The following is a 12,223-nucleotide window of genomic DNA, read 5'->3' on the forward strand; positions in this document are numbered from 1 at the left end:
TTAGAAAATATCTTCAGTATAAACATACTGGTCCAAACCTTCCAGTCTCTGGACGAATGGAGGCCTGATGTACAAACAGAGATTTGCATCAGGACTTGCGAAAGCCCAAACATGCTGAACATTCCCAGGGAATGTTCAACATCCAACGAGCAATTCTCCTGATTCCTGGGACCCTTGCACAAAAGGAGCCAGCCAAGAGACTGAAATAGAGACTTTGGACAGTTCCCTAGTACACTTACCTGAATAGTTGACAGGAAATGCTAGACATAAAAAACCCACCTCCTGGCTAACTATAATATTGTCATCCACTTAATATGCCCCTCTTCCCTCCAATCAGGTCCCTGAACCCAACTACATCCCTTTTCATTGATTACCTCTCTGAACACTTGGCCACCTCCTTATCTTCCTAGACTCCAACTCCTCTCCACCAAATAACATCAGGCCTGGCCCCACCTGTCAATGTACCCACTTTCACCCTCACCTTCCTTCCTACCCTACTCTCATTCATCCACGAGACTTCACACTGCATCTTGAAAGCAGCACTGTATAAAGTTTATGCACATTGGGTTACCCAGATCTACTCTTCTGCAATGGACCTCTCCAAGAGGCACCATGTTTCCTGAAGAAGGGCTCCTGCCCGAAACGTCGATTCTCCTGCTCCTTGGATGCTGCCTGACCTGCTGCGCTTTTCCAACAACACATTTTCAGCTCTGATCTCCAGCATCTGCAGTCCTCACTTTCTCCCAGGGAATACAAGATGGGAAGGTACGAGTAGAGCACCAGTGATTGACGCTCCTTTGAAACTCCAGGTTACCATAGTCCTGAAAGCATGACTTCAGGACCTGGGACAGCACCCAAAAAAATCTTTAACAATTCAAATTCTGCACAGTCCATCCCAGTTCCTGGAATCCAATCGCATTTTTTGCATTAACCTGCGTTACAGGAACATTGGCACAAGAGATGGACAAGGTATTTAAAACCTGATTAAGACATGTTCACCATGGAGAAAATTAATCACAGAGACTCATCCTGAATTGGGGCATGGCAAAGATATTCACTCACGGCCATTACGCCAATCTCTTGGAATTTGGCAACATCATAAATGATCAAGTGATTCCAAAGCTTGGAAGACTGGTATGGTCCCTGTAAAACAAACTACACATCCTTCCTCTTAAGATGCTCCTGAAAAATTACCTTATTGGCTCAGCTTTCGGTCTTTTAATATTTCCTTGTGGAAATTCAAACTTTGCCTAATAGAGCGATTGTAAAAACAAATTATTGAGACTTCTCAGATGCTGAACTTCATGTTCAAATACAGCAAGGAGAAAGTGAGGACTGCAGATGCTGGAGATCAGAGCTGAAAATGTGTTGCTGGAAAAGCACAGGTGGTCAGGCAGCATCCAAGGAGCAGGAGAATAGACGTTTCGGGCAGAGCCCTTCCTCAGGAATGACTGAAGGGCTCATGCCCGAAACGTCAATTCTCCTACTCCTTGGATGCTGCCTGACCTGCAGCGCTTTTCCAGCAACACATTTTCAGCAAATACAGCAAGACCTGGTTAATATCCTTATTTGGGCTGACAAGTGACAAACATCATTCATGCCACACAAATTCCAGGTAATGACCATCTCCAACAAGAGGCATTCAATGGCAAATCACAAATATTGAATACTCCACTATTAGCATCCTGAAGTTACTGTTGACACAAAAACTGAACTGGACAACCAAATAAATATTGTGGCTATAAAAACAGGTCAGAGGATAGGAGTTCTCCAGTGAGTAATTCACCTTTTGATTCCCAAAGCCTGTCCATCATGGACAAATTTAAAAATCACAACACCAGACCATAGTCCAAAAGGTTTATTTGGAAGTACAAGCTTTCAGAGTACTGTTCCCTCATCAGATAGCTTAGTCATCATGGACAAGGCACAGTCAAGAATGTGATGGAATACTTCCCACTTGTCTGGATCAGTGGCTTCATATCACCCAGGACAAAGAGCCCATTTGATTGGCACTGCACCCACAAACATCCACTCTATTCACCACCAATGCTCAGCAGTGTATACCATCTACAAGGCAGACTTCAGATATTCACTAAGGCTCCTTAGACAGCACCTTTCAACCATTTCCATCCAGAAAGACAAGAGCAGCAGGCATGTGAGAAATCCTTCACCTGCAAATTCCTCACCATCCTGACTTGGAAATATCGTAGTTATTTTACTGTCACTGGGTCAAAACCCTGGATCTTTCTCCCTGATAGTATTGCTAGTCTACCTGCAGCAATGTAGTACAGTGGTTCAAGAAGGCAGATCACTACCACCTTGCCAATGGGCAACTGTGGGCAAGCAATAAATGCTGACCCCGTATCCTGTGAATGAAATTTTTTATAAAATACAATTAAGATGTAGTGCAGACATTTCTCAAAGTCCTGTCCCTCACATGCTGATGGAACTCAATCAGGTACTGAAATGATCAGATATGATGTGCATCAGTGCCTGTAACTTAGGAATGGTATACTGTCTCATAATTTTAACTTAATTTTAAATTCAACTTTACCTTTCTTTTTTTAAATATCCTGTTGCCACTTTGTCACCTGCTAAATTTGCACATTTTTGTTACGACATGATTGTCACATTAGCATGTTTTTGACCAGATTACTCAGCCTATGTACAAATGTTTCCATTCAAACTATCCTGCACTTCAGCCTCCTTGTTGTGAATGCATTTCTTGGTTAAAATACCATTATTACTGAACTGGAGTAGGTCCAATGCTCTGATCTCACGATAACAAATGCCAACCTTGTGAATACCACTCACATTAAATAACTAATAATAGTATCACTTCAGAAAGTTACTGAAATTTACTGACCTAATATTAAAAAGATAATCTGCATTCATTACTCATTGTGGATTTATCTTCCTATCCAAGGCATCTAGTTTTGGATTCTCAACACATGTATTGGAATTTGAAGCCAAAAGCTATGCAAATAAAGTGAGACACTAAACACACAGGTGCAAGCAACAGGTTTAAAATACTCACTCAATTTGCCTACCACCAGATCATATTTTCCACAGAAGTGCATTAATGTTTATCTTTACATCACACATCAAACTAATACTGATCATCCAAGGAGGATATTTAGGGAGTGAAAATTACAGTGTACACATTAATTGTACCTAAACCAGCAAAGTAATAACAAAGAGTCATTCTCCAGACAACCTATAGCCTTCAAATTGCAGTATAATTGAATGTAAATTATTTCTTGTGAAGTCAGAAGTAATGACACCACGTGCTTACATTTAAACAAGTATCCAAATGTATACATCATTGTGAAACATATTTTATGGTCACTGTTTTTGTGCAGGTTATCACAATTGATTTTGTTCAATACCCCCGCAATAAATACTCATAAATGTTTCTGACCCCTTATTTGTAGGTACAGAATTTATCTCTAACTTTAATTTCTCTCTCATTTAATTTATCTCTGACTTACTCAGGTCATGTGCAGTCTTACTGAATTTATTACTGGGCTGGAGAAGCACACCTCAAATGGGTCAAGGCTACGCTGAAGAAAGGTCCCTTCTGAGTCGTACTGCATCATTTTGTCTCTTTTAAACTTTCATAGGATGTGGGTGTCACTGGTGTGGCCAGCTTTCCAGTGAGTGTGGGATCACACTGTAACCAGACTGAGTAAGGACAGCAGATATCTTTCTCTAAAAGAAAACTAGTGAATCAAATGGATTTCTGCAACAATCAATGATATCTTCATGGTCACCATTACTGAGACTAACTTCATATTCCAGAAGATTAATTGAAATCCATTTCCACCAGCTGCATGTTGGGATTTCAACTCATCTGCATAGTGCATTTTTTCCAGCATTTGGATGTCTAATGCAGTGATATTATCACTGAACCATAATTGATCTGCGAGCAATCTTCATGCCCATTGTTGCCAACAGCATCCCAACCCTAATATCTTTTTTAGTGTAAGATCTAAGCTGATATTCCAAAGAAATACTGAATGATTGTTACATTGTCAAAGATCCTGCTTTTTGGAATAAGATGTGAAACAAATTCACTACTGGTCCAATTTTGCGAATGCAAAACAATCCTTGGAATTACTTTGAGAACAAGGCATTCTACATCACATCTTGGCAAAATGTTTATCCTTCAAACAACAACATTATAAAAGATAAAAACTGAAAAGATTGTGGATGCTGGAAATCAAATAAATTAAGATCAACTGAAACAAAAACAGAAATTGCTGGAAAAGCTCAGCAGTTCTGACAGCATCTGTAGAGAAAAATCAGAGTTCGCATTTTGGGTCCAGTAACTCTGCCTCAGAACAGTTTTGAGGAAGAGTCACTGGTCCTGAAATGTTAACTGATTTCTCTCCACAGATGCTGCCAAATTTGCTGAGCTTTTCCAGCAATTTTTGTTTTTGTTTCATTTCTGTTTTTATTTGTTTTTTTCATTTCATTATAAAAGATGATTAGGTTATTATTACAATGCAGTTTGTGGAATCTTGCGCTGTGCAAATTAGCTGTCATTTTCCAACATTACAATGGTGACAACATTTCTAAAGTGTTTTATTGACTGCAAAACACATTGAATAACCTCAGTATGTACCAAAGGTGCTAAAACTTTCCTTTCTACGCAAGTTATTAACCAAGCAGAGATATGGACAAAAGAGCACAGCAATTCACAATAAACTCACTCTCGTACAAAGTAAACAGCTCCAACATGAAAATAAGTGAAGGAATGATATTTAAAAATACAGTAATTGATTGTTGCATCCAGTGCTAGGGAAAATAAAAATCTACAAGCTCTGTTTAAATAAACTGAGTTAAATAGTTTTCCTAACTCAGACAGTTATCCAGACAAATTAGATTGGTGTGAGTAGTGTACACTGCAAGAATCCTTTCAGTCAGAGGGCAGGAGTGTGGTTCAACTTTGTTCCATAAAACACTGAGAACTACATTGTGCTTGTCGTGTCACAGTACCGTTTGGCTACAGAAATAATTGCAGTATTTAAAGGCAAATTACACAGCAAATAGAGGTTGCACTGGTGTCTCTGGACGATGGCTTTAGCACAACACAACACAACACAACACAACACATTACGCCACATAAACATTTTATTCGCAATTCCACTGGCAAGGTTGTCATTTCATCTGTCATCTTTCCATCTTGTGACACCTTTGTGTACAAGCCAACTTTGAGTCTTACATGCTTAATCTCTTTGTATGTACAGACAGACAATTGGGTACTCATCATTTCCAACTCTGTCATTTTTATCAGCTCGCCAGCTTATTCACCCTCCCATGTATCTGTCCCTCTCTAATTCTCCATTAATAAAAGGCACAGAAATGCTTTGAACAGAACTTGTCCTACTGGATTTGCTTGGTCATACCTTGGGTACTCTCTTGATTGTCAATGTCCCAGTGAATTCTGCAATGTTAAGGAGTACACAAAACCATAATTGTGAAGTCATAATTGTATCTTCTATTTGCCAGATGTACAGCTTCCCAAAAGCGGAACAGACTCAAGAAGGCCAAGGAAAAGACTTAGGTTAAATGGCGGCTGACGTTTACATTGGCTTATTGTGGTGTTTGGGCACCCCCAGGATTGGTGGCCAGAAAATAGCCCAATGAAGTGTTTTCTGCACTGCTGAAGCCCATAGTAGCACTTCCTTCATCTTGCTTTATTACAGACAAGTACGCATTAGTGCTGGAAAATTCATGCAGACTACAAATCTAATTTTGGCTGCACGAAATGATAACAAGAACAAAACCTATATTAATAAGGCATTTTTCATGATCTTAGGCCATTGAAAGGCACATTTGAAGCAAAACAAATGTCCTTGAATTCTGGTCACTATTGTCATTTTGATAAAAACACCAGTCAGTTTGCACACAAGCTTCCACCAACAGCGAGAGATATATGAACAGGTAATTTTTTCCATATATAAAGTTGATTGGAAGATGAATGCTAGACAGGACATCTTGGAAATATTGCTGCTGGACCTTTTGATATTTAATTAGAGACAAAACAAATCAGCAGATGCTGGAATCCAAAGAAAACAAGTAGGAGGCTGGAAGGGCATTGCAAGCCAGGCAGCATCAGGTAGAGAAGTCAACATTTTGGGTGTAACCCTTCTTTGATGTCATTCAAGCCATAGCACCTTCTATCGCGACTCACCAATCAGTGCTTTGGACTTTCAACTCTTCCATAATCACTGCCTCAAATTATTAAGTTCACTTGCTGACACAAATGAATTAAAATTTAAAATCAAAATTACAAGTCCTCAGGTTAAATGTCCACAAACCTTTCACATTGGTTCTCGACTAAATTTGCATTGACTTTCAATCATATAGTTCAATAACAGATAGATAAATGTAGAAACATTTGACCAGTGATGCATAGTAATAGCAAACCAGCTAAGTACAAGGTACATTACAATATTGCATGTCAAGAAGCACAATTTTTTTTTGCAAAGAGTTGGAACAGATATAAGTGTCAGGATAAAATAGATTTAGTTATTTTGAAATCCGCTCTCAATAGAGAATGATACGAGACTGCTAGACAAGAGGAAAGATGGCTTTCAAATAATCCCTTCATCTCAAATGAGGGTCAAACTAGCACTTTCAAGAGTATTAAGTGGTAAGCAAAACTCAATGAATTTACACTAAATCAATTATACTTTGCTCTGCCAATGACGCCTCACCAGTGTCCACAGAGAAACACCTACAGCAGCAAACAGACCAAGCCTCAAATTTCTGTAAAGACTTGAAATGATCATTAGAATCAAGACAAATGGTGCAGCACATTGTCAATGCTGATGGATGACGGTATGGCAATGTGATAGTGGGAGGTTGTTGTTAGCTTCACGTATCTAGGTGCCACAGTCACTAGTAATCCATCACTTGATGTTAAAATCAACATAATACTTTGTGATATGCATGTCCAAAATGAATACGTGAGTGCAGATCAACAGCAATCTGACTGAGATCATCAAACTGCCCGATAACCAAAGACCCTCTGGTGTGTACATTCACCTCTGGATCACAATCTGCAGAATGATAACATCTCTGCTACACCACCACCTGAACGTGAGACATGAAGACATTTCTTATTCACTCATGGGAGGTGGGCATCAATGGCTAAACCAGCATTTACTGCCCATCCCTAATCACCATTGGTGAGCTACCTTTTTTGAACTAGTACAGTCTATGTGTTGTAGATGGATTCACAATGAGTTCCAGGATTCTAGAGTTCCAGGATTTTGACCCAGAGACATAGAAAAATTCCACTCTTTCTTCAAAGTCAGAATGATGAATGGCTTGGAGGGGAACTTGCAGTTGTTGGCTTTCCCATGTATCCACCAGCTGTTGTCTTTCTAGACTGAAGGGGCTAATGGGTTTGGAAGGTGCTGCCTAAGGAGGATTGGTGAATTTCTGTTGTGCATCTTATAAATAGTGCACAATGCTGCTACTGAGCATCGGTGCTGGAGGGAAGTAATGCTTGTGAATATGGTGCCAATCAAGTAGAAAGCAATGTCCTGGATGGTGTCAAGCTTCTTATGTTTTGATGGAGCTACACACATCCAGGTAAGTGGGGGTACTCTATCACACGCCTGACGGTACCTTGTAGATGGGTGGACAGACTCTGGGGAGTGAGGACATGAGTTACTCACTGCAGGGATCCTAGCCTCCGACCTGCATGGAGAGTCCAGTTCAGTTTTTGGTCAGTAGTAACCCCCAGAATGATGATAGTGGGGGATTCGAGTGATAGTACACCCATTGAATATCAAGTGTGACTGACATTAACACTGACAACTGGAAGGCAGCCATTAATTGCCTTGAATCCTGACTAACTGTGTGGAAGGGCAAGGGATAAAGATAAGACCATAAGACATAGGAGCGGAAGTAAGGCCATTCGGCCCATCGAGTCCACTTCGTCATTCAATCATGGCAGATGGGCATTTCAACTCCACTTACCCGCATTCTCCCCGTAGCCCTTAATTCCTTGTGACATCAAGAATTTATCAATTTCTGCCTTGAAGACATTTAGCGTCCCAGCCTCCACTGCACTCTGTGGCAATGAATTCCACAGGCCCACCACTCTCTGGCTTAAGAAATGTCTCCGCATTTCTGTTCTGAATTTACCCCCTCTAATTCTAAGGCTGTGTCCACGGGTCCTAGTCTCCTCGCCTAACGGAAACAATTTCCTAGCATCCACCCTTTCCAAGCCACGTATTATCTTGCAAGTTTCTATTAGATCTCCCCTTAATCTTCTAAACTCCAATGAATACAATCCCAGGATCCTCAGCCATTCCTCGTATGTTAGACCTACCATTCCAGGGATCATCCATGTGAATCTCCACTGGACACGCTCCAGTGCCAGTATACCCTTCCTGAGGTGTGGGGACCAAAACTGGACACAGTACTCCAAATGGGGCCTAACCAGAGCTTTATAAAGTCTCAGTAGCACAACAGTGCTTTTATATTCCAACCCCCTTGAGATAATTGACAACATTGCATTCGCTTTCTTAATCACGGACTCAACCTGCATGTTTACCTTTAGAGCACTCCCAGATGCCTCTGTACTTTGGCTTTATGAATTTTCTCACTGTTTAGAAAGTAATCCATGCTTCTATTCTTTTTCCCCAAAGTGCAAGTCCTCGCATTTGCTCACATTGAATTCCATCAACCATTTCCTGGACTACTCCTCCAAACTGTCTAGATCCTTCTGCAGTCTCCCCACTTCCTCAGTACTACCTGCCTGTCCACCTAACTTTGTATTGTCGGCAAACTTCGCTAGAATGCCCCCAGTCCCTTCATCCAGATCATTAATATATAATGCGAACAGCTGCGGCCCCAACACTGAACCCTGCGGGACACCGCTTGTCACCGGCTGCCATTCCGAAAAAGAACCTTTTATCCCAACTCTCTGCCTCCTGTCAGACAGCCAATCCTCTATCCATACCAGTAGCTCACCTCGAACACCATGGGCCCTCACCTTGCTCAGCAGCCTCCCATGTGGCACCTTATCAAAGGCCTTTTGGAAGTCTAGGTAGACCACATCCACTGGGTTTCCCCAGTCTAACCTATTTGTCACCTCTCAAAGAACTCCAACAGGTTTGTCAGGCATGACTTCCCCTTACTAAATCCATGTTGACTTGTTCTAATCCGACCCTGCTCTTCCAAGAATTTAGAAACCTCATCCTTAATGATGGATTCTAGAATTTTACCAATAACCGAGGTTAGGCTAATTGGCCTATAATTTTCCATCTTTTGCCTTGATCCTTTCTTGAACAAGGGGGTTACAACAGCGATCTTCCAATCATCTCGGACTTTCCCGGACTCCAGTGACTTTTGAAAGATCTCAACCAACGCCTCCGCTATTTCCTCAGCCACCTCCCTCAGAACTCTAGGATGTAACCCATCAGGGCCAGGAGATTTATCAATTTTAAGACCTTTTAGCTTTTCTAGCACTTTCTCTTTTGTAATGGCAACCATACTCAACTCAGCCCCCTGACTCCCTTTAATTGTTGGGATATTACTCATGTCTTCCACTGTGAAGATTGACACAAAGTACTTATTAAGTTCTCCTGCTATTTCCTTATCTCCCATCACTAGGCTTCCAGCATCAGTTTGAAGTGGCCCAATGTCTACTCTTGCCTGTCGTTTGTTTCTTATGTATTGAAAGAAACATTTACTATCATTTCTATTACTACTGGCTAGCCTACCTTCATATTTGATCCTCTCCTTCCTTATTTCTCTCTTTGTTTTCCTCTGTTTGTTCTTGTAGCCTTCCCAATCTTCTGATTTCCCAGTGCTCTTGGCCACTTTATAGGCTCTCTCTTTTTCTTTGATAGATTTCCTGACTTTCTTTGTCAGCCATGGCTGTCTAATCCCTCCCCGGATAATCTTTCTCTTCTTGGGGATGAACCTCTGTACAGTGTCCTCAATTTTACCCACAAACTCCTGCCATTTTTGCTCTACTGTCTTCCCTGCTAGGCTCTGCTTCCAGTCTATTTTTGTCAGTTCCTCACTCATGCCCTCCTAGTTACCTTTATTTAACTGTAACACCATTACATCCGATTTTGCCTTCTCTCTTTCAAACTGCAGACTGAACTCTACCATATTATGATCGTTGCTTCCTAAGTGTTCCCTTACTTTAAGATTTTTTATAAAGTCTGGTTCATTACATAGCACTAGGTCCAGAATAGCCTGCTCCCTTGTGGGCTCCATGACAAACTGAGCAGAAACAGAATCCTCAGATGGCCAAGAATACAGGCAAGAAATCTTTACACCTTCCAGGATTTCTTCTGCAGCAAATTTTGAAAGAGACGGCTATGACAGAGTGGGGGTCCTGAGCCACACCAGGTGAGAGTTAACACTGAGGTAAGTACCATGACAACGAAAATATGTTGCTGCTTTGGATGTGCCAGTTGTCTACTTCTCATGAAAAGAGAGCAGAATGCAAATACAAAACACCAACTAAAACCATCAACTCCTATTCGGAAGGGAGTTTGATATACTCCAATTGCCACATTGATCGATATCATCACTGGACCAATAGATGATAATAGCACAATAAAATCTACTTGGTAATTCAGCAGCACTCTAGCCACTGATATCTTATGTCAAGAGTTAATCTGATCCTCTTCAATGAGGCACTTACCTCAAGATCTTTGAAAGAATCAACAATATCTCCTGAATGCTTTTACTGAGTCAGCATCCTAATCATACTCAAGTACCAATCCATTCCATTTGTCAACAATTTAAATTTTGAATTTGTTAGGATCCCAGCTGATGCTAATACTATACAAATCAGATCTCAGAATAGCTTGACTGATCATTCATTTAACTTTTGCAGCTAAGTTAACATGGCAGTTAATCTGACACATATTCACAAGAGGCTGTGGTTTTTCTTCAATAACACATCATAATTTTATTTAAAAGATAGAAAAAAAATAAAGCTCTATATTTACTGAGATGACAATGTAAATGATCTTAAATAAAATATCAAAAAGTTTCAACCTGCGTACCAATACAAACCATTAGAGAAACCGAATCTCAGAAAACCAACTTCTATGTCAGCTTCTTAAATTCCCTTGCTCAATTGATACTTTCCAGAGTCAAAAGGTGTGGCACTGGAAAAGCACAGCAGGTCAGGCAGCATCTGAGGAGCAGGAAGGTCAATGTTTCATGCATAATTTCTTTGCAAATCTATGCACAACTTTGCATGATTTTGATGGAGCGATTTTTTTTCTTCAGTCCTCGCAACTTAAAAATAGCAATCCAAACTCTCCTGGCTTAGGAGCTCCGCAGACTAGAAACCACAACTGAAGTGACCCTGAACTGACTTGATACATCTGCTGTGACCTGCTGATCTGAACTCTGGGTTTTCTGAACTAAAGGCTTGAATCTTCTGTTCCAAATTCAAAACTAGCTATTTAGAATAAGAATTCAAGAACATAGGATTAGGCAATTAAGCCTGTCAAGACTGCTCCACCATTTTCAACAATCATGATTGACCTCATCTCTACTTCAACTCCATTTTCTTCAAAACTCTTTAACCCACTATTAATTAAAAATCTATCTCCTCTTTCAATTTATTCAGTGTCCTGGTATTCACCATATTCCAGAGCAGTGAAACCCACACATTCACAACCCCTTGAGAGAAGCAATTGCTCATCACCCATTTACATCTGCCGGCCATTAGCTTTCCTTAATTATCTCAAATAGTCAAAACACTTTATTCCTTAAAACTCATCTGAAAGACATTTGGATAATTACATGATTAGGAAAGGTACAGAGGGATATGGGCCAAACACAGGAAAATGGGAGTAGTTAAGTTTGGGACACCTGGTCAGCATGAATGAGTTGGACTGAAGGGTCTGTTTCCATGCTGTATGACTCTTTGACTACAGGTATTCTCTTAGGCACTGTATTTTAGTCACATACATTCCTGGAACTGATGTATATAGATTACTGTTCAAAATCAATTTTCTGACCTTAAATAAAAATACACAGAACTGACTCACATCCATCTGCCTCTATTTTTAAATTCAAATCTAAAAAAGGATAGTATGTACCTTATGCAACTTACATCACACAATTGCTGTTTATTTACTTTAGATAAAAGCAATAGGAAGCAGGTCCTCTTGTCAATGCAAAGAAAACTCTTTGCATCAACATTATTGGTTGCCTTCAA

The 12,223-nt window shown here is 40.3% G+C and overlaps 1 protein-coding gene across 10 annotated transcripts in view; it reads right to left on the reverse strand.

The window, feature by feature from the left end:
* Positions 1-12,223, reverse strand: part of ccser1 (coiled-coil serine-rich protein 1) — a 1,301,473-nt gene that overhangs the window by 1,140,639 nt on the left and 148,611 nt on the right. The window lies entirely within an intron of this gene.

Source organism: Chiloscyllium plagiosum, unplaced genomic scaffold (assembly GCF_037043375.1).
Source record: "Chiloscyllium plagiosum isolate Xiang-an unplaced genomic scaffold, Cpla_swu_hap1 HiC_scaffold_36, whole genome shotgun sequence".
In the NCBI taxonomy this organism is placed as follows: Eukaryota; Metazoa; Chordata; class Chondrichthyes; order Orectolobiformes; family Hemiscylliidae; genus Chiloscyllium; species Chiloscyllium plagiosum.